Below are 24,797 nucleotides of genomic sequence, written 5' to 3'. Positions count from 1 at the left end.
TGCATTTTTTTCTGGAGGTATTAATATATATCTTCCTTAAAATGAATGAATGAAATTGTTGGTGGATAGTATCTCAATTTCTATTAATTTGTGTTTAATCACCAATAGCTTATCCAAGTGAGAAAGAGAAGAGACACAGGGAGAAACAGAGAGAGAGAGGGAGAGAAACAGCAAAAGAGAGAAAAAGATGTCATTAGTTGGTTAGTAGGGTAATTAACCCATTTTTAAACACTTGATATTTTAGAGAAGTTTTAGTTTCATAGCAAAATAGGGAGGAAGGTATAAATATTTTTCATATAGAAAGGGACTTAAAATGTCATAGAACGTGAATACTATGAAAAAACTATGCATGGATTTCAAGATTTTTTTTTTGCTAAAATAACTTTATACTAACCTGTAGTAACAAGTTTGAACAGACTCAAAGTCTGAATCACTAAGAAGGATCAGACATCAGTCTGAAAAGAGACCCTATTAGAGTAACTTAAATTTTACTAAAATTTAAGCAAGAGCAAACATCAAATTTATGGTGAAGCTTGCATAGAAAAATAGTGAAATCACTGATGCTTTATAAAAATTTTATGGGAATAATGCCCCACATAAATCAAACAGATAACTTGTATTGAGAAGTAACAAGACAATGTTGACATTGTTAAAGATGAAGCTCACATTGGTCAACCAACTACAACAATTTATGAGAAAAAAATTAATCTGTTCTTGCCCTAATTGAAAAGGACTAACAATTTCACAGCAGAAACAATGGTCAACACCATAGGCATCTCAAAGTCCAGCTTATACAATAATGACTAAAAAATTAAAGTTGAGCAAACTTTTCACTCAATAAGTGGCAAAACCGTTGTGCCAAGGTCAGCAGTAGACAAAGGCAGAGCTTTCCATGGAAATTTTCAAAAAGTGAAATCAAGATCCTGAAACATATCCTTGAAGAATTATAATCGGAGATAATACATGGCTTCACCAGCACAATTCTGAAGACAAAGCACAATCAAAGCAACGGCTACCAAAATGCGGAAGTGGTTCTGTCAAAGCAAAAGTGGACCGGTCAAGAGGAACGATCATGGCAACAATTTTAGGGGGTTCTGAAGTATTTTGCTCATTGACTTTCTGGAAGACCAAAGAAATATGACATCCAGTTATTATGCGAGTGTTTTGAGAATGTTAACCAAATCTCTGGCAGAAAAATCCCCAGGATGCTTCATCAGAGATACTTCTGCTCAGTATTGTCGTCATCAAACCAGAGCAATTTTGTGACTTTCTATGGCAGACCATTAAACATCCACCTTACAGTCTGCAACCCTGATTTGGTTTCTTCTGACTTCTTTTTGTCTCCTAATCTTAAAAGATTTATAAAGGATTTTTATTTTTCTTCAGTTAATGATATAAAAACACCTGCATTGGCAGTTAAATTCTCAGCACCCTCACTCAGTTCTTTATGAATGAACTAAACGACTGGTATCATCACTAACAACAATTTCTAAACATTGATGGAGCTTCTGTTAAGACAAAAAGCTTATGTTTGTTTTCTTTTAATTGTATTTTCCACAAAATGTATTGAAATCCCCTATTACTGCCTGGTAGCTACAGCACATGCATAGCCTCCTGTATTATCTGGGGAAATGTATAATGATATGTAACCATCATCATAGCATCATACAGAGTATTTTCATTGTCCTAAAAATCTTCCGTGCTCTGTGCTTTGCCTATTCATCCGTCTGCCTCCAACCCATATTTCATATTTAAGATCTCTTAAAATATCAGAGTCTTCGTGATTACAAACTTATGCTTTAAGCTAAGAACTATATTCCCAAGGGTTAAATCAGAAAAAAAAAAACTATTATGTGAATAACTGTATGATATTATAATAGCCATTATCATCACAGTAGATAAGGATAACAAGTAGAATACTCATTATGGGACCATTAATAGTTGTCTATGGAAAAATAATTGCTAATTATATTTATAGAAATACATCATTTTTACTCACTTTCTTTTTGCTTACCAAATCCCAAACTGACTTAACCTTAGCTTTCTTTATGGTGATGTGTTGAAGTTGACAGCCTATTAAAGATCTGTGTGTGTACCATCAGAGCTCACTCTTCGGCTTTTTTTTTTTTGGATTCAATCTGTAACAGTCAGAATGAGCTTTTTACCATCTTTATTTTCCTCATTTCTTTGTTCCCCCTTCTTTCCCATCTTCTTTATGTAATGGTAGAACTGAAATGAATTGGCAGTCTTTTCAGATCTCTGTCCTTCTATAAATTCCACCTTGGGGGGAAATCCAGAGCATTTTCTGTAAGTGGAATTGCTTCCAGGATTTTGTATTAGATGAATAGGACTTGACATATTGTATGCTGACGATAAATATACTAACAGGTTTTTTTTTTTTTCCTTTTTACCAAACATTTAATACTCTTGTCATAAATTATATTAAACTTGTATTATGTTATATATTATATATTATATATATAAATTAGTTTCAGAATTTACTTTTAGATTATATTTATTTTTATGTCTATGTCTTATATGTGACGGGGTATGTCTATAATTTTTTATTTTTTCTTGATGAGAGTATGAGAATAATTTTAGAGTAACACCATGAAAACACTCTAGATTCGTAGATGAATGAATGAATTTAAAAGAAAAGCATAATGCATTGTTGACATTTGCTCCAAGACCATATTGGTGTTAAGATAAATTTTGGATTCTTTGTCATTGCATTCAAATGTAGCTAGTCAAACGTATGTACTGTCACATCTCTTTAGAATATCCTTTCTTCTGTCTTAATAAAATACTTTTGGCTTGTCTAGTTGGCATGGTGAAACTCTACAGAGTGCAGAGTTTCTCAGCCTTGGCACTGTTGGCGTTTAGTATTGCATAATTCTTTGCTGAGGGCAATGGCCTGTACATTGTTGAATGTTTAGTGGCATCCCTTACCTCTTTCTATGAGATGTCATTTGTGTCATTGTGCCCCTGTCCCAGTCCAGTTTTAGAGATAATAAAAAATGTCTCCAGACATTGCGAAATGTACTGGTGTTGCGGGGGTGGAATGGGGACAAAACTATCCACAGTTAAAAATCACTGATGTAATGGAAAGAAACCAGTACTTAGTGTTATTTATACCTATATTTTAAATTCCTATTTTGCTACGGATACATCTTGGGTAAATTACTTAACTTCTCTAGGCTTCAGTTAAATAGCAATTACCTTACATATTTGCTGCAAGAGTTAGAGGACTATATACAATATACGTACATCAGCTTACATATATTAGCTTGTTGACTGCCTGAAATATAGTAGATACTCCTTAATTCTTTCAACACTTGGCCACAGGTCACTTTTCTTAAAGAATCAATTTAAGGCCATTTACATTCAGAAGTCTTCCTTTTACACTGGACATTTTAGCATAGCATATAATAGACTTTATAATCCATTCCCACCCCTCCCATGAGTTAGTTGTTCTTTGTCTGCCATGGCTTCTGAGTTTTAATCTATCACCTTTCCTCTCACTGACTAGGTGTAAAATGTTTACTTTCCTATATATAGATCTACAAAATAACATCCGAGAAGTTCAGGAAGATTCCTATTTGCTTCTTTATTCCTGCCCCCTGATCAGAGGTTGGCTTGTCATACATGAAGATGTATATAGACAGAAGTATTACTCTCTGTGTGTGTTTCCTAGAGCCTTACTAAGTGGTCTTTGTACGGGCTGGTTTTCTAGCCTTCACCAGCACCTTAACATGAGACATTCTGCTATTATGTTATGCATTTACAATTTCAGAAAACAGTAAGTACCAAAGTGAAATAAAATAAGAGCAATGACAATAGAAGCTAGAACAGTAAAAACATGTGTTTTGTTTTCAGGTGTTATGAAGCAACTCTTTTTCAAGTGTTATGAAGCTGTGCACCCAAAGTTGTTTTTCAGTCTTAATTTTTCTGGCCGTGCCATCCTCTTGAAATAATTCCATTGACATTAACCATTGCACTCTATTTTTTATTTGTTTGTTTTCTTTTGATTTTATGTCACTTGTTGTAATCAGGAATAAAATAGAATTCCCCAGTATTGAAGAAAATGAGGGAAATTGAGGAGAAAAAATGTCTAAATCTAAAAAAGTTGAAAGGCAGAAATTATCTGGAAGGGTAAATCAAAGATTTTTTTTTAAAAAGAAAAGTAAGTAAACTGTTGTTATAATAACATTTCTTGAAAATACTACTTTTTCTCATTACTTTTTGATTGCTTTTATATAAGTAACTTTAATCTATAAGTGTGGGTCTCTTCCTGAATTCTCCATTTTATTCAACCATATCTATCCTTATGCTATAACCGTGTTTACTTAAATAACATATCGTTAAAGTGAATGCCAAAATCAGGTAGTGTATTTACTTCAAAAGTGTGCTTTGCAAGATTATTTTTATTATTCCTGAATCCTCTGTATTTTCATTAATATTGTCAGGCATGTTTGTCAATTTCTAGAAAAAAAAAAAAAGCCTCTGCAATCATAATTGGGATTGTATTGAATTAATAATTTAAGAAATAAAAATACTTTAAAATATTTAGTTTTTCTATTCATGAACACAGTATATCTCTGCATATATTTAAGATTTGCTTAATTTCTCACTGGATTGTTTCATAGTTTTCAATGTAGAGGTATTGCATCCATTTGGTTCGGATCATCCATAAGTATTTTACACATAATGGAATTTTAAATATTTCCAATTAGTTGCTGTTTGTTTATAGAAATACTTTTTATTACATATTATTTTTGTTTAGTGATATTTTATACCATATTCTTGTCAAATTCTTTTTAATAACTTTATTGAAATATAATTAATATACAAAAAGTGCACATTTTTAATGTATACAATCTGATGACTTTTGATATATGTGTATATTCATAAAACCATCAACGCAATCAAGGAAATATTTATCACTTCAGAAGTTTCTCATGCTTCTTTGTGTTTTTCATGTTTGTTTTCTTGTTTCTAACGTTTAGTGCCAGATTTTCCTAGAAATTTATACTTAACATTAGACCAACTTTCTTAGTAAACATTTTAAATGCAAGATAACGTATTGCTAAGTGTAAGCATATGTTAAACATATCTCTAAAACTTAGTTATCTCATATAGCTGAAACTTCATACCCAATGAAAAAATATTCTTCATTTTTCCATTTTCTCATCTCTTGATGACCACCGTTTTCCTCTTTATTTTTATGTGTTTGACTATTTAAATACCTCATGTAAGTGGAATCATGCAGTATTTGTTTTTCTGTGACTTACTTATTTTACTTAGCATAACGTCTCCAGGCTCATTAACATTGTCACTAACGGCAAGATTTTCTTCGATTTTTCAGGCTGAATAATATTTCATTTTGTGTATACACCAAATTTTAAAAATATTTTCATCCATCAATAGACATTTAAGTTGTTTCTTATCTTGAGTGTTGTGAATAATGCTACAATTAATATGTGAATAATGCTTCAATACCCTGATTTCAATGTTTTTGAGTATATACCCAGAAGTGGAATTACTGAATCATATGGTCGTTCTATTTTTAACCTTTTGAAGAATTTCCATGCTGCTTTCCATAGAAGCTGTACAATTTTACAATACCACTAACAATGTGTAGAGCTCATATTTTTCTACATACTCACTGACTTTTTTCTCTTCTTTCTTATGAGAGCTATTCTAACAGGTGGAAGATAATATCTTCTAGTGGTTTTGATATACTTTTCCCTCCTTATTGGTAATGCTGATCACATTTTTATGTAGTTGGTGTCTATTTGTATGTATTCTTCAGAGAGTGCCTTTTCAAGTTTTTGCCCATATTTTAAACAGATTATTTGTTTTTTGTTATTAAACTGTAGGATTTCCTTATGTATTTTGGATATTAATCTCCTTTATTAGGTATATGGTTTGCTGATATCTTCAATTAAAACAAAGGTTTCCTTTTCACTCTATTGATTGTTTTATTTGATGTGAAGGTTTTTAGTTTGAAGCAGTCTTGTTTGTTTATTTTTGCAGTCTTGCTTATTTATTTTTGCCTTTGTTCCATGTGCTTTTGGTCTCATATCCCAAAAAATTATTGCCAAGACCAATGTCATGGGGCTTTGTCCCTATGTTTTCTTACAGGAAGTTAATGACTTCAAGTTTTATGTTTATGTCTTTAATCTATTCTAGTTGATTAAGTGATGTAAGATATGGGTTCATTTTTATTTTATTTTTTTGCATGTGAACATCCAGTTTCCCAATGCCATTTATTGAAGGAACTATGCTTCCTTCAGTGTGTGTTCTTCATATTCTTGTAACAGATTATTTGAAAATGTATATATGGGTTTCTGTCTAGGATCTTTATTCTTCTTCATTTATCTATGTGCCTATTTTTATGCCAGTACCATACGATTTTGATTACAATAGCTTTGTAATATAGTTTGAATCAGAAAGTGTGATGCTTACACCTTCGTTCTTTCTCAAAATTGCTTTGACTATTTGGCATCATTTGTTGTTCTTTATGAGGGGTTTTGTTTTCCCTATTTTTGTAAAAATGCCATTAGAACTTTGATGGGGAGAGCATTGAAATCATAGATTGTTTTATTTATTTATTTTATTTTTTTATTATTATGTTTATTTTTGAGAAAAGGTCTTACTCTGTCACCCAGGCTGAAGTGCAGTGGTACGATTACAGCTCACTGCAGCCTTGATCTCCAGTATCAGGGGATTCTTCCACTTTAACCTCCTAAAGTGTCATGCCTTTCCATATATAACCAGTGTACATCTTACATGTGTTGATTGATATATTATGTTTTCCTAAAATGTACAAAAGCAAGCTGTAACCCAACCACCTTGGGCACATGTTGTTAAGACCTCATGGGACTGTGTCATGGGCACACATTCTTAACTTTGACAAAATAAACTTTCTAAATTGATGGAGACCTGTGTCCAATACTTTTGGGTTCACAGGGGCAATGCTTAACTCATACAATGAGTTTGGATGTGTTCCATCCTCTTCAAAAAATTTAAACTAATTTAAGAAGACTAATTGTAATTCTTTAAATGTTTTACCAGTGAGCATTCTGGTCATGGATTTTTCCCTATTAGAAGAAATTTTATTATTTACTCAATCTCATAATTCATTATTGGTCTTTTAAGGTTTTCTATCTTTATGATTCAATGTTAGAAGATTGCATATTTCTAAGAATGTATCCATTTTTCTAGTTATTCCATGTATTATATATTGTTCATAGTAGTCTTTTATGATTCTTTTTCTGTGGCACCAGTTGTAAGTTTTTTCTATGTTATTTCTGAAGGAGTCTTCTCTCTTTTAATTAGGTCTTGCTAAGGGTTTGTCAATTTTATTTAACTTTCTTTTTTAAAACACATCTTTTGATTGTATATTCATTTTAAAAAGTAGCTATAGTTATTCTTAACACTTTTTTTTAACTATAATGCTAAAAGTTAAAAATGAGTCACATGCCACCATTACAGTAGTATGGCATTTGTCTGTATATTTAACTTTGAATTTTATACTTTTTTATGCTTTCATGTTGCTGTCTTGCATCCTATAGCTTCAACTTGAAGAACTCCCTTTACAATTTTTGTAGAGGAAGTCTAGTGATGATGAACTCTGTCAGCTTTGGTTTGTTCAGAAAATTGTTTATCTGTCCCTCACTTCTGACTGACAGTTTTAGTAGGTATAGCATTCTTGGTTTTATGCATTTTCCTTGTTGTTGTTCATCCGGGGCTTTGGAAATACTAACCTACTCTTTACTGGCCTACAGGGTTTCGGCTGAAAATCCACTGACAGTCTTATGGAGATTTTTTTGCATGTGATGAATCACTTTTTGTTGCTGTTTTCAAAAATTTTTTTTCCAGTTGACTTTTAATAATTTAATTACATGGTTTGAGTATCCCTAATCTGAAAATCCAAAATTTGAAATGCTTCAAAATCCAAAACATTTTGGGTACCAACCTGAGGCTCAAAGAAAATGCTCATTTGAGTATTTCAGATTTCAAATTCCATATTAGGAAAGCTCAACCAGTAAGTATAATGTAAATATTCCAAAATCTGAAGAAAATCCAGATCTGAAGCACTTCTGGTTCTAACTGTTTGGGGTAAAGAATACTCATCCTGTATTGTGTCTTGGCAAAGACCTCTTTATGTTCAATATATTTGAATTTTTTTGGACTACATGAATCTGGACGTCTATTTCCCTCCCTAGATTCAGAAAGTTTTAGCCATTAGCTGCTTAAGTTTGTTCTTTTCTGCCTTTCTGACTCTCTGAGATTTCATAATAAATATATTAATTGGCTTGGTAACGTCTCATACGTGCCTTAGTGTTTTGTTTTGTTTTGTTTTACTATTTTTTATTTCTTTTTTTTTAGGTTCCTATGACTTCTTCTGCCTGATCAAGTCTCCTATTAATGTACTCTATTAAGATTTTCAGTTAAGTTATTTCATTCTCCAGTTATAGAATTTTCTTAATGATTTTTCTCTGTCGGTATTTCCATTTTTCTCATGAATTCTTTTCTTTATATTACTTTCTATTTGTGTTCTCTTTTAACTTAGTGAGGTTTTTCAAGAATATTATTTTAAATATTTTAACAGGCAATTTACAGATCTCCATTTGCTTAGGGCCGGTTACTGGATATTAATTTTGTTTATTTGGTTGTGTTATATTTCATGATTATTCATTATTTCTTATAACTTTGTGTTGTTTGGGCATTTGAAGAAATAGCCATCTCTCTCAATTATTACAGACTGATTTTGACAGAGAAGATCTGTACCCATCAGCACAGCTAAAGATTTGTGAGCCACTGAACACTTTTTTTTATAGATATTGTATTAGTGCGTTCTCACATTGCTATAAAGAAATGCCTGAGACTGGGTAATTTATTAAAAAAAAAAAAAAGTTTAATTGGCTTATAGTTTCACAGGCTATACAGGAAGCATGAGGTTGGCATCAGCTCAGCTTCTAGGGAGGCCTCAGAAACTTACAATCATGGAGCAAGACAAAAGGAAAGCAGTCATCTTACATGACAGGAGCCAGGAGTAAAGGTTGGGGAGGTGCTACACACTTTTAAACAACCAGATCTTCTAAGAACTCACTCACTATCATGAGAACAGAACCAAGAGAATGGTGCTAAAGTATTTATGAGAAATCTAGTCCCAGGACCCAACACCTCCCACCAGCTCCCACCTCTAGCATTAGTGACTACAATTTGACATAAGATTTGGTAGGGACATAGATCCACACCATGTCATTCTGCCCCATACCTCAAATATTATGTTTTTCTCACATTGCAAAATAAATGATGCCTTCCCTACAGATGCCCAAAGTTTTAATGTATGTCACCATTAACTCAAATGTCCAAAGTCCAAAATCTCATGTGAAACAAGGCTAGTCTCTTCAGTCTATGAGCCTGTAAAATCAAAAACAAGTTATTACTCCCAAAATACAATGAAGATATAGACATTGGGTAAATACTATCATTCCAAAAGGGAAAAATCAGCCTAAAGAAAGGGCCTACAACTCCCACACAAGTCTGAAACCCAGCAGGGAAGTCATTAAATTTTAAAGCTCCAACATAATCTCCTTTGACTCCATATCCCACATCCAGTGTACATTGGTGTGAAGAGTGGGCTCCCCAAGCTTTGGACAGCTCCACCCATGTGACTTTGTAGGGTTCACCCCCATCACTGCTCTGAGAGGCTGTCATTGAGTGCCTGTGGTTTTTCAGACTGAGGGTGCAAGCTGCCAGTGGATCTACAATTCTTGGGTCTAAAGGATAGTGGCCTTCTTCTCACAGTTCCACTAGGCAATTCCCCAGTGTAGAATCTGTGTATGGGTTTCAACCTCACGTTTATTTCCCCTTTGCACTGCCCTAGTAGAGGTTCTCCATGAGGACTTTGCCTCTACATTCAGCTTCTCCCTGGACATCCTGGCTTTTCCATACATCTTCTGAAATCTAGGTGGAGACTCCCAAGCCTCAACTCTTGTATTCTGTGCACCTGTAGGCTTAACACCACACGGAAGCCACCAAAGCTTATGACTTGTGCCTTCTGATGCAGCAGCCCAAGCTGTACGTTGGCCCCTATGAGCCATGGCTGGAACTCAAGTGACTGTGATGCAGGGAGCAGTGATCTGAGGTTGCACAAGCTGGGGGACCCTGGGCCTGACCCACAAAACCATTCTTTCTTTCCCAGGTGTCTGGGCCTGTGAAGGGAGAAACTGGCACAAATGTCTCTGAAATGCCTTTGAGGCCTTTTCCCCGTTGTCTTGGCTATTAACACTTGACTCCTTTTGACTTATGCAAATTTCTGCAGCCTGCTTAAATTCCTCCTCTAAAAATGGGCTTTTCTTTTCTACTACATGACCAGGCTGCAAATTGTCCAAACTGTTACACTTTGCTTCCCCTTTAAATATGAATTTCAGTTTCATATCATTTATTTGCTCATGCATATGAGCATAGGTTGTTAGAAGCAACCATGCCACATCTTGAATGTTTTGCTGCTTTGAAATTTCTGCCAGATACCTTAATACATAACTCTCAAGTTTAAAGTTCCACAGATCCCTACGACAGGGGCACAATGCAGCCAACCTTTTTGCTAAGGCATAACAAAAGTGACCTTTGTTTCGGTTCCTAATAAGTTTCTCATCTTCACTTGAGACCTTATCAGCCTGGCCATCTGTGTCTATATCACTATTAGCATTTCGGTCACAACCGTTCAATAAGTATCTAGGAAGTTTCAAGTTTACCCTCATCTTCCTGTCTTCTTCTGAGCCCCACAAAGATTTTCAATCCCTGCCAGTTACCCAGTTCCAAAGCCAATCTGATATTTTCAGGTACCTCTATAGCAATACTCCACTCCTTGGTACCAATTTTCTGAGTTAGTCCATTCTTGCACTGCTATAAAGAAATACCTGAGACTGGGTTATTTACAAAAAATGGAGAGTGCGAGCAAGAGATTTAATTGGCTCACAGTTTCTTGGGCTGTACAGGAAGCATAATGCTGGCATCTGATTAGCTTCTGGGGATGCCTCAGAAAACTCACAATCATGTCACAAGGCAAAAAGGGAGCAGTCATCTTACATGACAGGATCCAGAAACGAGAGATGGAGGAAGGGGGTGATACACACTTTCAAACAGCCATATTTCATAACTTAATCACTTTAACAAGAATAGCACTGACAGAATGGTGCTGAACCATTCATGAGAAATCCACCCCCAAGATCCAACCACCTCCCACCCACCTCCAACTCTGGGAACTAAAATTGGACATGAGATTTGGTGAGGACACAGACCCAAACCATATGAGTATGCATGATGCACTTCTCTTCTTCATTCTGGAGTCAGTCTTGGTGTTGCATATCTTCTACGTGTCACAGAGCTACACTAGCTGCATTTAGCTGTCCATCCCATTTCCCCAGGACAGATCACTGAAATGCCAAACATAGACTGCATATTCAACCTCTCCCTTCATCCTGGGGAAAAAAAAAATCACGTTGTTGTGCACCTTTTCTCAATCTCACAGAATTGCGCCTGTTATAGTAGGTGGCACCTCTTTTTTTTGTTTTCAGCTTTGCCCAGAAATTTGAACTATGCCAGTTGCAACAACATTCCATGTGACCCAAGACAGAAACTGGTTCCTAGAGCACACTGAAAGGCTGGAACTTGCATACATTCTCTTTCCTCTCATTCCATAAAGTGAGAATTTACTGGAGAGAACAATCTCTGTCAGTACTGAGCTGTACACGTTTTGGGGAGGTGCTGATACCAGTAAAGTGAAATTGCTGATTTTACCAATTTCAATGTGATTGGTCACAGTTTTGTTTACGTCTAAGGTATTGCAACTTCATTATTGGAATCTAGGCCACGCATAAAGGTATTTTGGTCTGTATATTGTTGTTAATTCTGTGTTTGAATCAACCAACAAATTAAGAATACAATTTTAGCAAGATCTGGGAGAATGATGTCAGCAAGATTATGATTTTATTCTTAATTTGTTGGTTGATTCTTAAAATTTTCTACGATTATGAGATCTGCAAGTCAAGACAGTTTCTATTCTTTGTTTCTAACTGGACTTTCAATTAAATGCTATTTGTATTGCTCAGAATACTGTTTAATAAAATTGTTGAAGATGGACATCCTTGCCTTGTTCCCAATAATACAGAAAATGTGTTTAATATAAAAGGACATGCTGATCAATTTGCATAAATACATTTTATTAAAAATATGTAAATTATTACTTCAAAAGAAAATGAAAATTTTCTTTTTTAAACTTTAATACCACCACTGTATAAATAACTTTTTCAAATAAATGAAAAACGAGACTGAAATATAAAATTATATAAATATCATGAAGAGGCAGTACATAAAATAACAAACACAAATTACTTATCACCAGATAATAAATTATCAATCTCATTCTTAATAAATGCATATAAAACAAAACTATGAGATAATTTATTCCATGAATATTCATGAAGAAAATATGCGAATACTTGTAAATGTCTTTGGAAATACAGACTTTCATATTTAATGCTATTGAGTATATTATACTTTACACTTCTCTGTAAAAGAATTTTGAAATACATTCAAAATTCTCATAAATAATAAAGCCTTTGTACCAGTACTTAAAACTGTATTGTAATATTTTGTAATAAGGTGAAAGAACAAATATTTGTGGACAAGATTGTTTATTAAAGAGTTACCTTTGATAGTGAGTATAAAGAACATACATTCTTGAAAGTAAAGAATTTGAAAAAAATGTGATTTGTAAGTGAAGTGGAATATTACATAGCCTTCAGTGCCCTTTACACTGCAATTTATTTTTACCATTTCAATTCACTTAAAATATGTGATAAGTCTTTTTATGTGAGGGAAACTTAAAAGTCTCGTTGAAATTAGAGTCAGTTGTTGGGAGGTTTGAAATGTTAATATAGGTATGTTAAATTTATTCTGTTTTCAACCTTGTACAATTCTGACTTTAGTGTTGTGCCTCAAATAACATCCCATTAACCTATAACTGCAATCCCCCTTTTCCCTTGTTCATTAATAACACTGAGTACTCCAATTAATTATGTATTAAGTCACATAATGTCACATCACTATTTAAAATTATACAAATTTTACCATCTCACCTTAGAACAAATTACATAGTTTTTGTCATGTCAAAAGAGGTATACATTATCTGGTCTCTAGCTTCCTGTGTTTCCTATCACTTTGCCTGAACCATATGGCTTCTGCCATATTGATTTCCTTTCCGATCCTGTAGTAAGTGATCCCATTACACCTACCCCTCTGCTCTGCCCTTACTTTTTTCTCTCCTTGGAAAATTATCTTGCAGATATCCTCATGGGTCATTTCTTCATCATGTTCAAATCTCTGTACAAGTAACACCTTATCAGAGAAGTATTTATGAATAAATAAGGTATGGAGCAGGCCTTTCATCACTTCAGTTGATTTTTGTTTGAAAACCTGTCAACTTCATGTTTATCTGCTTGTTTTTTTGTTTATGTAAGTTTTTGTAAGAAAAAATGTAGATTTCATTCCTCACTATATGGGCTTTGTTCCCTGTGTCTAGAACTTACCTGGGAACACCAAATATGATCAATACATATTTGATACATTAATGATTGAATGTTTAGAAATTTTTTTCACAATTTCTCTAAGTAAACATTGGAGACAAATGACATATTTACCCAATATTAGATTATTAACCAGCGGGGAATGCACGCAGATATTTAATGACTACATGACTTACCAAGGGTTCTTGACACAATAAGCATTTTCTTCTCCACGATGTACTTTCTTAGATTGGTTTCCTGTACTATACTTTCTTGAGGCTTTGTTTGTTTGTTTGTTTGTTTCTTATTGTGCTGCTTTCTCATCTTCTCCTTTGATGATTCATGTTTTCTCCCTATCCTCAAAAAGTTGAAATGCTCTAATTCTCAGTCCTTGTCTTCTTTTACACATCAACTATACCAACTCTTTCAGTCACTTTATATAGTCCTAAGGCTATAATACTGACTACATGTAACTATAACCATGACTCTTATGTTTATACTTCCTACTCAAATACATCTTTTAAACTTCTGCTCCTTGTACTTACTTAATACTTTCAAGGAATCTCTAACAGTCAAGATAAAGTCTTCCTGTAAAAACCATGAATTCCACCAAACCTCCTTCTCAAGCAAGCTTCCTATCTTAGTTGATGGCTCCTATTCTCCTTCTTTTGCTCATGCTACACAACTTGACTTGTTCTTTTCTCAAAAATCTCATCGCCTCTAACCTCTCTTGCCTATAAGAGTCTCCAACGTTACTCTCTGCTTCAATCCTCAGTCACAGATTACTTTCCAAAATATGTCAAATCATATTACTTCTCTGCCCAAACCCTATAATATCTCCCAATTTCATTTTACAATACCTCTCTATGTCTTTACAATGGCCTGTAAAATTCCATATGATTTATCACTGACGTTCTGAGTCATCTATTGCTATTTTCATTTTTATTCTTTCAGCTCTAGTTGCATTAACTTTCTTGAATACAAGTATACTTGCATTGTAGGATTCGGATCAAACTGTTCCTAGCCATACTCATCTTCTACCTACTCCGTAAGTTTTTAAAAATCTTTTCTTTTCAATAAAGCCCAAACATACAATTTAATAAAACAAACTATGCCACCGCCATCACACATACACACACACACACACACACACACACACACTTAACACTCCAGATCATCTGTACCTGGTTTACTGTTGTGTTGTTTTATTTTTTCTGTAAAACTCATTGCCTTCTTACATACCAAGTAATTTGTTTATTACCTAGGTTTAAAGTTTGATGTTTATCTTCTCTTGCTTGGTATGCCCTGAATGGGCAAGGATCTTTGTTTTTTTTTTTTTTTTTTTTTTTTTTTTTAATTGATATATCTCAGGCCCTAAATGAATACATTGTACATGGTATGTGATTAATAATCAAATTACTAAATAAATGAATTATTTCCTTTATACTTTCTATCGTTCTGTATTATGACCTCACACATAAATATTCATTATTTAATATGTGTACAATACGTTTTGGTTTTCAGTCTTTGTGTCTTCTGTCATCTTATTTGAACTTAAATTAAGCCATTTTTTGCTATCTAGCTAGCTCGCTTTCTTTTTTATTTTTTGGTTAACACAATTCTAAATTTAAAATATTTGAAATTCATTCATAATTACAAAAAAAGAAGCATGTATAATCAGTCAGAACATAGTTTACACCACAATTTTTGTACTTTATTGTGATAGCTTTGGACCATTAATGGACAAGAAGCAGACTGAGAACAGACAGGAACCTCCAGTTTAATAGGAAAGAAATGTTGTCCTTGCTATCTGTTTGGACATAAATAATATGTCTGTGAAGGTATGTTTTTGAAAGAGTAACAGTCTGAATTTCAAAAGTGGTTTTTAGTATTATATCCAAAATTAGCCTTTGTATGGTACTTTATTTGAAAGGAGCTGGTACCTTTGGGAGATATTTAGAGACAAGCAGCAGTCCTAGAATCTGCTAGTGTACAGGAAATATTTCCATCCTTTCATTTACCATGTGGCCTGGCATATTTTAGGTACACAATCATTGTTTATTTTAACTATACGAATGATTGTACTCACATAGACCAAGGTCCCTGCAAGAATGGGAAACAAACTGATGAAGTCTTATCTGAAAATTAAATAAAAATAAAGATTTTTTAGAATGAGACCTGCATGAGCACAGGACTCATCTGTGTTGCAACTAAGAAGGGATCATTGAATATCCGAGCACTAGGCCATTGTAAACCAGGTACAAATAGACTTCATGTTTAGACTGAATGATTAGGTTTAAGCAACAGTAGACAGATAATATTGATGTATGCTTTCTGTTTTTTTCTCATAATTTACATCCCAGTGAGTATAAGTGTGTAGTGAGGAGTTAAGCAATCTTGTGGAATTGAGTACATGGTTTGGAAAAAGCAGGTATCCTCAGATGGTCTAATATCATTAACTTCCCTTTATTTTCCAGTAAAACCGCTTCCAATTTTTCAAATCCCTAAAATGCAATTGTATTTGCCTCTTGTACCTATTACACTATTTTTACTCTTAAAGTTGACTTTAGTATTTTATACATTTTTTATAACTGTACTTACAGTTCATGATTTTATCATCCTTAGCTCTTTCAGTATATCTCTTACCAGTCCTTTAGAGAGTGGTATCTTGTAAGTAGAGAATTTCTCTCTTCCACTTAAGATGGCATTCGCTTCTCCAGGTTTCCCCAATGATTAAATATTCAATGCAGTCTGGATTCCGTGCCCCACTTTCTATATTTTCATATAGCACCTTATAATGAAATCACCCAGAGTACAATGGAAAGGATTTTGCTACCTCTTCACTTTATGTTAAGTCCTTAAAATCATGTTCTCTAGCTTTTAATTGTATGTAAAGCAAAATGTCAGTTGTGACAATAATCCATGCACACACAAAGAAAAGAGATGCATATATGAATGTAAGGTGGTAGTGTTTATTTTTTAAGGTTATCAATATTTTTGAAAAATCTTGATTATTTTTATTAACAACATATTCCAATGTTTATTTTTTAAATGCAAATCAAGATTATAGTGGAAAGGATGGTATTCAATCAAGCTCAAAACTTTTGTTTTGCCACTTCTTCAAGAAAAGCAGGCTTCATCACATCAAATAACATATTTAATTCATTTCTTTATTTTTCACTTGATGAGAAATTAAAAGCGATTGAGATAACAATTCAGTTACAAGGAGAAATAACTGGAAACAAAGTAGTGAAAATTAAAATTGACCTCATTTAATTACTTCAATTATAGTTTATAATTATAATTTAATTATGATTTAATGATAGCAGAATAATGCTCTCCATTTAAATTAAATGGAAAAACATGCTAATTTTTTATTGTGTTAAAGCTGATTGGAACTTGTCAACATTATAATTCTGTAACAGTAATTTTTTCTTTTCTTTTATAAATTTTATTTTTTAGAGCAGTTTAGGTTCACAGCAAAACTGAGCAATTGAGCAGAAGGTACAAAGATTTTCCATATACTCTCTTCCCCCACACATGTGTAGCCTACCCATTATCAACATTCTGTACAAGTGTGGTATATTTGTTATAATTATTAATGATATTTTACATTAGGTTCATTGACATATATATATTACATCCATAGTTTACATTAGGGTTGCTCTTATTGTTGTACATTATGGGTTTGGACAAATGTAGTAATTATAATGGCATATATCTACCATTATGTTATTACACAGTGTATTTATATTGCTCTAAAAATATTAGTTGCCCTAGCTACTCATGTTAATTTATTTTTCATGTTACAACTAATTGGAAGTCATCAATATTATAATTATATAATAACAAATGTTTTTAGGTGTCTGAGTTTTGAAGATTATGATTTGTCTGTAAAGCAAGTAAACGTAATCATTTACACACACGTATTACATATATATGTATATATATTATATATGTGAACCACAAATAAAATAGGTTCCATTCTATGTTACAATTTACTATCTTTTAAAAATGAAGAATTTTATTTCATATGTTTCTTTGATTGATAAAATTTTATAGACTATTTTTTATTATCCATTCAATAATTTAAGTAAGCTGCTAAAATATTTAGGAAGGCTTTTTAAAATGTTGTTTAATAATTTCTTGAGTATGAAACTGAATTATATTCAGCACAATGATACTGTTGGAGGATTAACAAATTTGTATGCCTGCTGTGCAGTAACAGACCAATGCACTGAGACAGCAGTGTTTGCAGCAGGAAAAACATTTATTGATCATATGACAGCTAAGTAAGGGGACAGAAAGGACCCACAAGTCTGTCTCCCAAAGAAGTTATGGGCTGCATTTTGTAAAAGAATTGTGAAAGGCATAGGTCCAGAAAATTGGGGTTGTTGATTGGTCAGTGTTAGGGGGATGAAATCATCAGGATCTGAAAACTGCCTTCTTTGTTGAGTCAGCTTCTCATGGGGTCCTATGCAACAGCTAGTATCAGTAGTTTTACTGGTATGCAGGACCTGAAGGAATACCTCAAAAGGAAAACAAGATTTCACAATGATTTAGTCATTATCCACAAAGAACTTAAGGGGAACTATAATATTTTGACAGGATCTACATGATTCTGGGACAATAGGTAGTAAAAACTATGAGGAAGCAGGTCAGAGAGCAAGCTGACCTAATGATTAATGCTGAATGTACTGCAAGCTTGCTTCATTTTCATTTTTTCCCCTTCCTTCTTCTGTGATTCATTTTATAAAGTTAATAGGGACAGTTTCAATATAGCTATGAAAAACAGAGCTATAGTCATATTTAGTTAGAGGTGTAACTGAAATCAAAATACGTGTTTTTCCCTTCACTGTTTAGAGCCATTCAGAATATTCAAGGAGATAATCAGCCCTTTAATACAATTTGAAAGTTTCGCTGTTCAAAAGTGGTTTAAAGCAAATTTTGTGATACAAATTTATCCATGCCTTTTCTTTCTTTTTTTTTTTTAATTATTATACTTTAAGTTCTAGGGTACATGTGCATAACATGCAGGTTTGTTACACATGTATACTTGTGCCATGTTGGTGTGCTGCACCCATCAACTCGTCAGCACCCATCAACTCGTCATTTACATCAGGTATAACTCCCAATGCAATCCCTCCCCCCTCCCCATAATAGGCCCCAGTGTGTGATGTTCCCCTTCCCGAGTCCAAGTGATTTCATTGTTCATTTCCCACCTATGAGTGAGAACATGCAGTGTTTGGTTTTCTGTTCTTGTGATAGTTTGCTGAGAATGATGGTTTCCAGTTGCATCCATGTCCCTACAAAGGACACAAACTCATCTTTTTTTATGGCTGCATAGTATTCCATGGTGTATATATGCCACATTTTCTTAATCCAATCTGTCACTGATGGACATTTGGGTTGATTCCAAGTCTTTGCTATTGTGAATAGTGCCGCAATGAACATACGTGTGCATGTGTCTTTATGGCAGCATGATTTATAATCCTTTGGGTATATACCCAGTAATGGGATGGCTGGGTCATATGGTACTTCTAGTTCTAGATCCTTGAGGAACGCCATACTGTTTTCCATGATGGTTGAACTAGTTTACAATCCCACCAACAGCGTAAAAGTGTTCCTATTTCTCCACATTCTCTTCAGCACCTGTTGTTTCCTGACTTTTTAATGATTGCAATTCTAACTGGTGTGAGATGGTATCTCATTGTGGTTTTGATTTGCATTGCTCTGATGGCCAGTGATGACGAGCATTTTTTCATGTGTCTGTTGGCTGTATGCATGTCTTCTTTTGAGAAATGTCTGTTCATATCCTTTGCCCACTTTTTGATGGGGTTGTTTGTTTTTTTCTTGTAACTTTGTTTAAGTTCCTTGTAGGTTCTGGATATTAGCCCTTTGTCAGATGAGTAGATTAAGCTATCCATGCCTTTTCACAATATCTTGCCATGATCAGAATCTAAACACTGAGCTGAATATATATATAAAAATATATAAAAATATATTATATATAAATATATAAATAATAATTATTATACTTTAAGTTCTGTAAATAATTATTTATATAAAAAGCGAATATAACCTTCCTTACTTTTATGAAAAATATAAATACTTTCAGATAAGGATTTTTAATTGACTTAAATGTTCTACTAAAGACCTTAAGTTTACGAGAAAAATTCCCAGTAATAATTTGTCTTAAAGGCAGAATGACTCAATAGTTTATTCAATAGTTACATTTTTCTTTTAAAATAATTATAATTTTTATTTTTTTAAAATGCTAAAATTAAAATACAAAATTAAATTTTTGCAGATATCTATGTAATTATGATTCCTAGTATGAGAAATTTTGCATTTTAGAAAATTATAATTAAAGTAAATAGGATAGTTGCCTGAGAAATAGGTGCTTTCTATTTTCTTTAATTTTGTAATGTATTGAAAAAACATATATTTTAATTGTAAGTGGCTGTAACTTATGGTAGAAAGAAAATAGTAGAATCGAGAGATCTAATTTTGCTTACTAATTTAAAATGTATGTCTTACCTAACCTATTTCTCTAAAGAACATGAAATTGTGCAAAACAATTACAAACGCTCCCAAAACAACATTGTTGAAAAAAATTTTAATTTATTGATTAATCTATTTTCACCAGAGTATGTACAATTTTAAAATTCTGAACATTAAAAGGTTGACTTTGGCAACCATTTTTAATATGAAAGACAGGTTCAGTAAACTTTTGCTTAAGCAAATGCTAATTTGCATCTTGTCTAAATTATTAAATAAAAAGTTACTCTTAATGTAAAAAAATAGTAAGGCAAAATTTCCCTGTGAACATATGAAATTATTTACATGATTGTTTTGTTTCACAAAATTCGAATGTCTTCTCTAATTGAGAAAAAATTTAGGAAAAGAGTTATAACTTTGTCAAATTGGCACACATAAACACAATGAATGAACGAATAAATGAATGAATGAATGAATGAGTATTCAAAGAGAAAAATATGTGCCATACGAAAGATTGTTCTATATAAGTATTTGATAAAAAATGCAAATGTATTTTCACATATTTTGGTTTTCCATAACTAGTGAAAGATGGTGGAATATGTCTCCAAAATATGCCACACTAAAGTGGAGTCCTTATACTAAAATTAAGATTGTTTTAAGCTAGACGCTTGAAAAACAGCAGATGCAAGAAGGGCATTTAAATCTCTTTCATTCTGAAAAAAAGGAGATGAAATCTCCCATGTGAATGATGCCCTTGGTGTATCAAAAGAAAATAAATATTCTTTGGAGAGTCATAGTGAGATAATTCTGTACACACAGACCTTGTTAAAATAATTTTTATCTTCCTTTAACCTCTCCACAAAATTAGTTACTTTTCCACAATTGTCTGTCTTGTTCAACTTAGTATTAAAAAATTGGGGGTTTTCCATTTCTTTTAGTATTCATTTTCTCATAAGAGCCTCCATTTCATATACAAGTTAAATTTGTTAATCTATCTTACATCCATTTAATTTTCAGGAACAGCTGGGGACTCTAAGAGGGTAGAGGTAAAGTTTTGCCTTTTCTACGTTGATGACAAGTAAGATGGTTTAATTTTTGCTTTGTATTTTTCAGCTCTCACATAAGATACAGCAATTAGGAATCTAAGGCAATAAGTGAAAAAAAAAATATAAGACATATCCACAAAATCTTGTCTGTAGTACCTTAGGAGGGAGTAATTGCTATAATAAAAAAATAAGGTAATAAAGGCTATAGGAAGCGTTAAACTGTCAGTGGGATGTTATCTAGAGTGTAGAAACTGTTCACTGAGAAGCCGACAAGGAAGCAAAAAGCAGAAGTAAATGAAGGTGTGAACCATGAGCAAATTGAAGGAAAGAGCATTCCAGACAAGGGAAAGAAGAACAAATGCCAGCCTTTCCAATAAGATATGGAACATGAAAAGGATGCCCACTGACATCACTATTATTCAGCATAGTACTGTGAGTCATAGCTAGAGCAATTGGACAAGAGAAAGATATAAAGGGCATCCAAATTGGAAAGGAGGAAGTCAAACTATCCTTGTTTGCAGAACATAATATTTTAATATTTGTGAAAACCTAAAAGCTCCACAACAAAACTATTAGAACTGGTGAATCAAGTTAATTCATGATACAAAATTAACAGACAAAAATCAGTAGCATTTTTATATGCCAACATTGAAATGTGAAAAAGAAATTAAAAAGTAATCCCATTTACAATAGCTACACATAAAATTGAATACCTAGAATTAACTTAATCAAATAAATGAAAGATCTCTTCAATGAAAAGTATAAAATACCGATGAACAAAATTGAAGAGAACGCCAAAAATGAAAAAATATTTTATGTGTATGGATTAGAAGAATCAGTCATGTTAAAATGTCTATACTACCCAAAGCATTCCACAGATTTAATGCAATCCCTATCAAAATACCATTCCTCATAGAAATGGATAAAAACATTGTAAAATTTATATAGAACTACAAAAAAACTTAGAATAGCCAAAGGTATCCTAAAAAAAGGAACAAAACTGGAGGAATCACATTACCTGACTTCAAATTATACTAGAAAGTTATAGTAACCAAACACTACGCTACTGGCATAAAAACTGACACATAGACCAGTGGGACAAAATAGAGAACTCGGGAAAAAATCCACACAACTACAGTGAACTCATTTTCGACAAAGGTGTCAAGAACATGCACTGGAAAAAGACAATCTCTTCAATAAATGGTGCTGGGAATATCAGATATTTATATGCAGAGGAATAAAACTAGACCCCTATCTCTCGTCATATAAAAAAATCAAATCAAAATGGATTAAAGACTAAGACCTAAAACTATGAAACTACTACAAGGAAACATTGGGGAAAATCTCTAGGATATTGGTCTGGGCAAAAATTCCTTGAGCAATACCCCACAAGCGCAGGCAAACAGAGCAAAAATAGACAAATGGGATCACATCAAGTTAAAAGGCTTCTGTACAGCAAAGGATACAATCAACAAAGTGAAGAGACAACCAACAGAATGGGAAAAAATATTTTCAAACTACCCATCTGAGAAGAAATTAATAACAAGACTATATAAGGAGCTCAAACAACTCTACAGGAAAAAATCTAATAGTCCAATTAAAAAAATGGGCAAAAGATTTGAATAGACATTTCTCAAAAAAGGACAAGCAAATGGCAAATGGGCCTATAAAAAGATTCTCAATGTCCTTGAGCATCAGAGAACTGCAAATCAAAACTATGATGAGATATCATCTCACCCCAGTTAAACAGCTTTTATGAATAACTCAGGTTATGACAAATACTGGTGGTGATATGGAAAAATGGAGCCCTTGTAGATGGTTGATGGGAATGTAAATTATTACAACCACTATGGAGAACAGTTTGGAGGTTCCTCAAAAAACTAAAACTTGAGCTACCATATGATCCAGCAATCCCACTCCTGGGTATACACCCAAAAGAAATATATATATCAAAGAGATATCTGTATTCCTACGTTTGTGGCAGCACTATTTACAATATCTAAGATTTGGAAGCAACCTAAGTGTCCAACAACAGATGAATGGATAAAGAAAATGTCATACATACACATAATGGAGTACTATTCATCCATAAAAAAGAATGAGAATCAGTCATTTGCAACAACATGGACAGAACTGGAGATCCTTATATTAAGTGAAACAAGCCAGGAACAGAAGGACAAACACCATATGTTCTCATTTATCTGTGGGATCACAAATAAAATTAAACTCTTGGAGACAGAAAGTAAAAGGATGGTTATCAGAGGCTGGGAAGGGTAGTGGGAGTGTGGGCAAGGCTGGGGGCTGGGGAGATAAGGATTGTTATTAGGTACAAAAAAAATAGAATGAATAATACCTACTATTTAATAGTCAGGGTGGCTATAGTCAATAATAACTTAATTGTATATTTTGAAATAACTTATGGAGTGTAATTGGGTTGTTTGTAATTCAAAGAATAAATGCTTGAGGGGATGGATACCCTATTTTCCATGATGTGCTTATTTCACATTGCATGCCTGTATCAAGGCATCTCATGTACCCCGTAAATATATATACCTACTGTGTACTCAGACAAAAATAAAAAAAAAATTTTTTTAAATGCCCTGTATCAGAAACTAGTTAGGCATTTCTTTTTTTAAAAAAGAAAACATTATAAGGCACAAAGTGTTCCTTATAATGGAACAAAATAGAAACTAGGATCAAAATGGAGTAAGAAGACAAATGTTGAATCTCTTGAAGACCTTTGCAAAAAGAAATGACATGAGAAGTGATTGGAGGATTTGAAACAGAAGAGTAACATGAGCTGAATTAAGGTTTTAGTAAAATCACTCAGAATGCAGTGTTGAGAAGAGACTAAAATGGAGCAATGATGAAAGCAGGAAGACCAACCTTAAAATAATTTGCATTTACATATTTAAAAAACAATATAGCACATTGGAAAGCATGATGACATTTATCCTTCAAGTTAACTTGGTTAATTTTCATTTCATTTTCAGAAATATATCAGATCTCATTTGTAATAATTTTATGCAACATGTTTCTTGCTTTTATAGTTCTAAAATTTAAATCACAGAAACTACTAAAATGAGGGGAGGAATTATAGAATAGATTCAAAATTGTATGAAACTTCAGTTACCAAGATGTTATAAAAATATGAAATATGTCAACTATCAAACTACACATAAGAATGTGTGTATACATGGATATTTGAATAAACAAGTAAATAAGTAGGTTACAATTATGTCTGTGCATCCAAACTACTAATAGATACCTGTGCATGTTAAAGGCTGACCCAAATCATTCCTAAAATTAAGTAAAATTCTACAAAGTAATTCCTTAAGGGTAATTTGTATTGCAATTGCAGAACTGAAAAGGCCTTCCTTCAAACATAAGGGTCAAAGCATAACAACAAAAATTTAACTTGAAGCAACCCAAATTAATATCAATATTTACCTAAAGAGTAAGAACAAATATTGGTTAATTGAATGATTATCTGGTATTGGAAAAAAAACTAAGCCCTATAATGAACCTGGCCCGATAAAACAACTAACAAATAGATCTGCACTCTAAGACCAATGTTATGACATGATTAACATTAATTGAGAACATAATGAAGCCGCAGAGACTTATTAAGGCCTCTGTCACCGATACCAGAGATGTCTACTCTCAAAGC

The sequence above is a fragment of the Macaca mulatta genome, chromosome 17, assembly GCF_049350105.2.
Source record: "Macaca mulatta isolate MMU2019108-1 chromosome 17, T2T-MMU8v2.0, whole genome shotgun sequence".
Lineage (NCBI taxonomy): Eukaryota > Metazoa > Chordata > Mammalia > Primates > Cercopithecidae > Macaca > Macaca mulatta.
The sequence above is the reverse complement of the archived record's forward strand: the minus strand, read 5'-3'. Positions refer to the sequence as shown.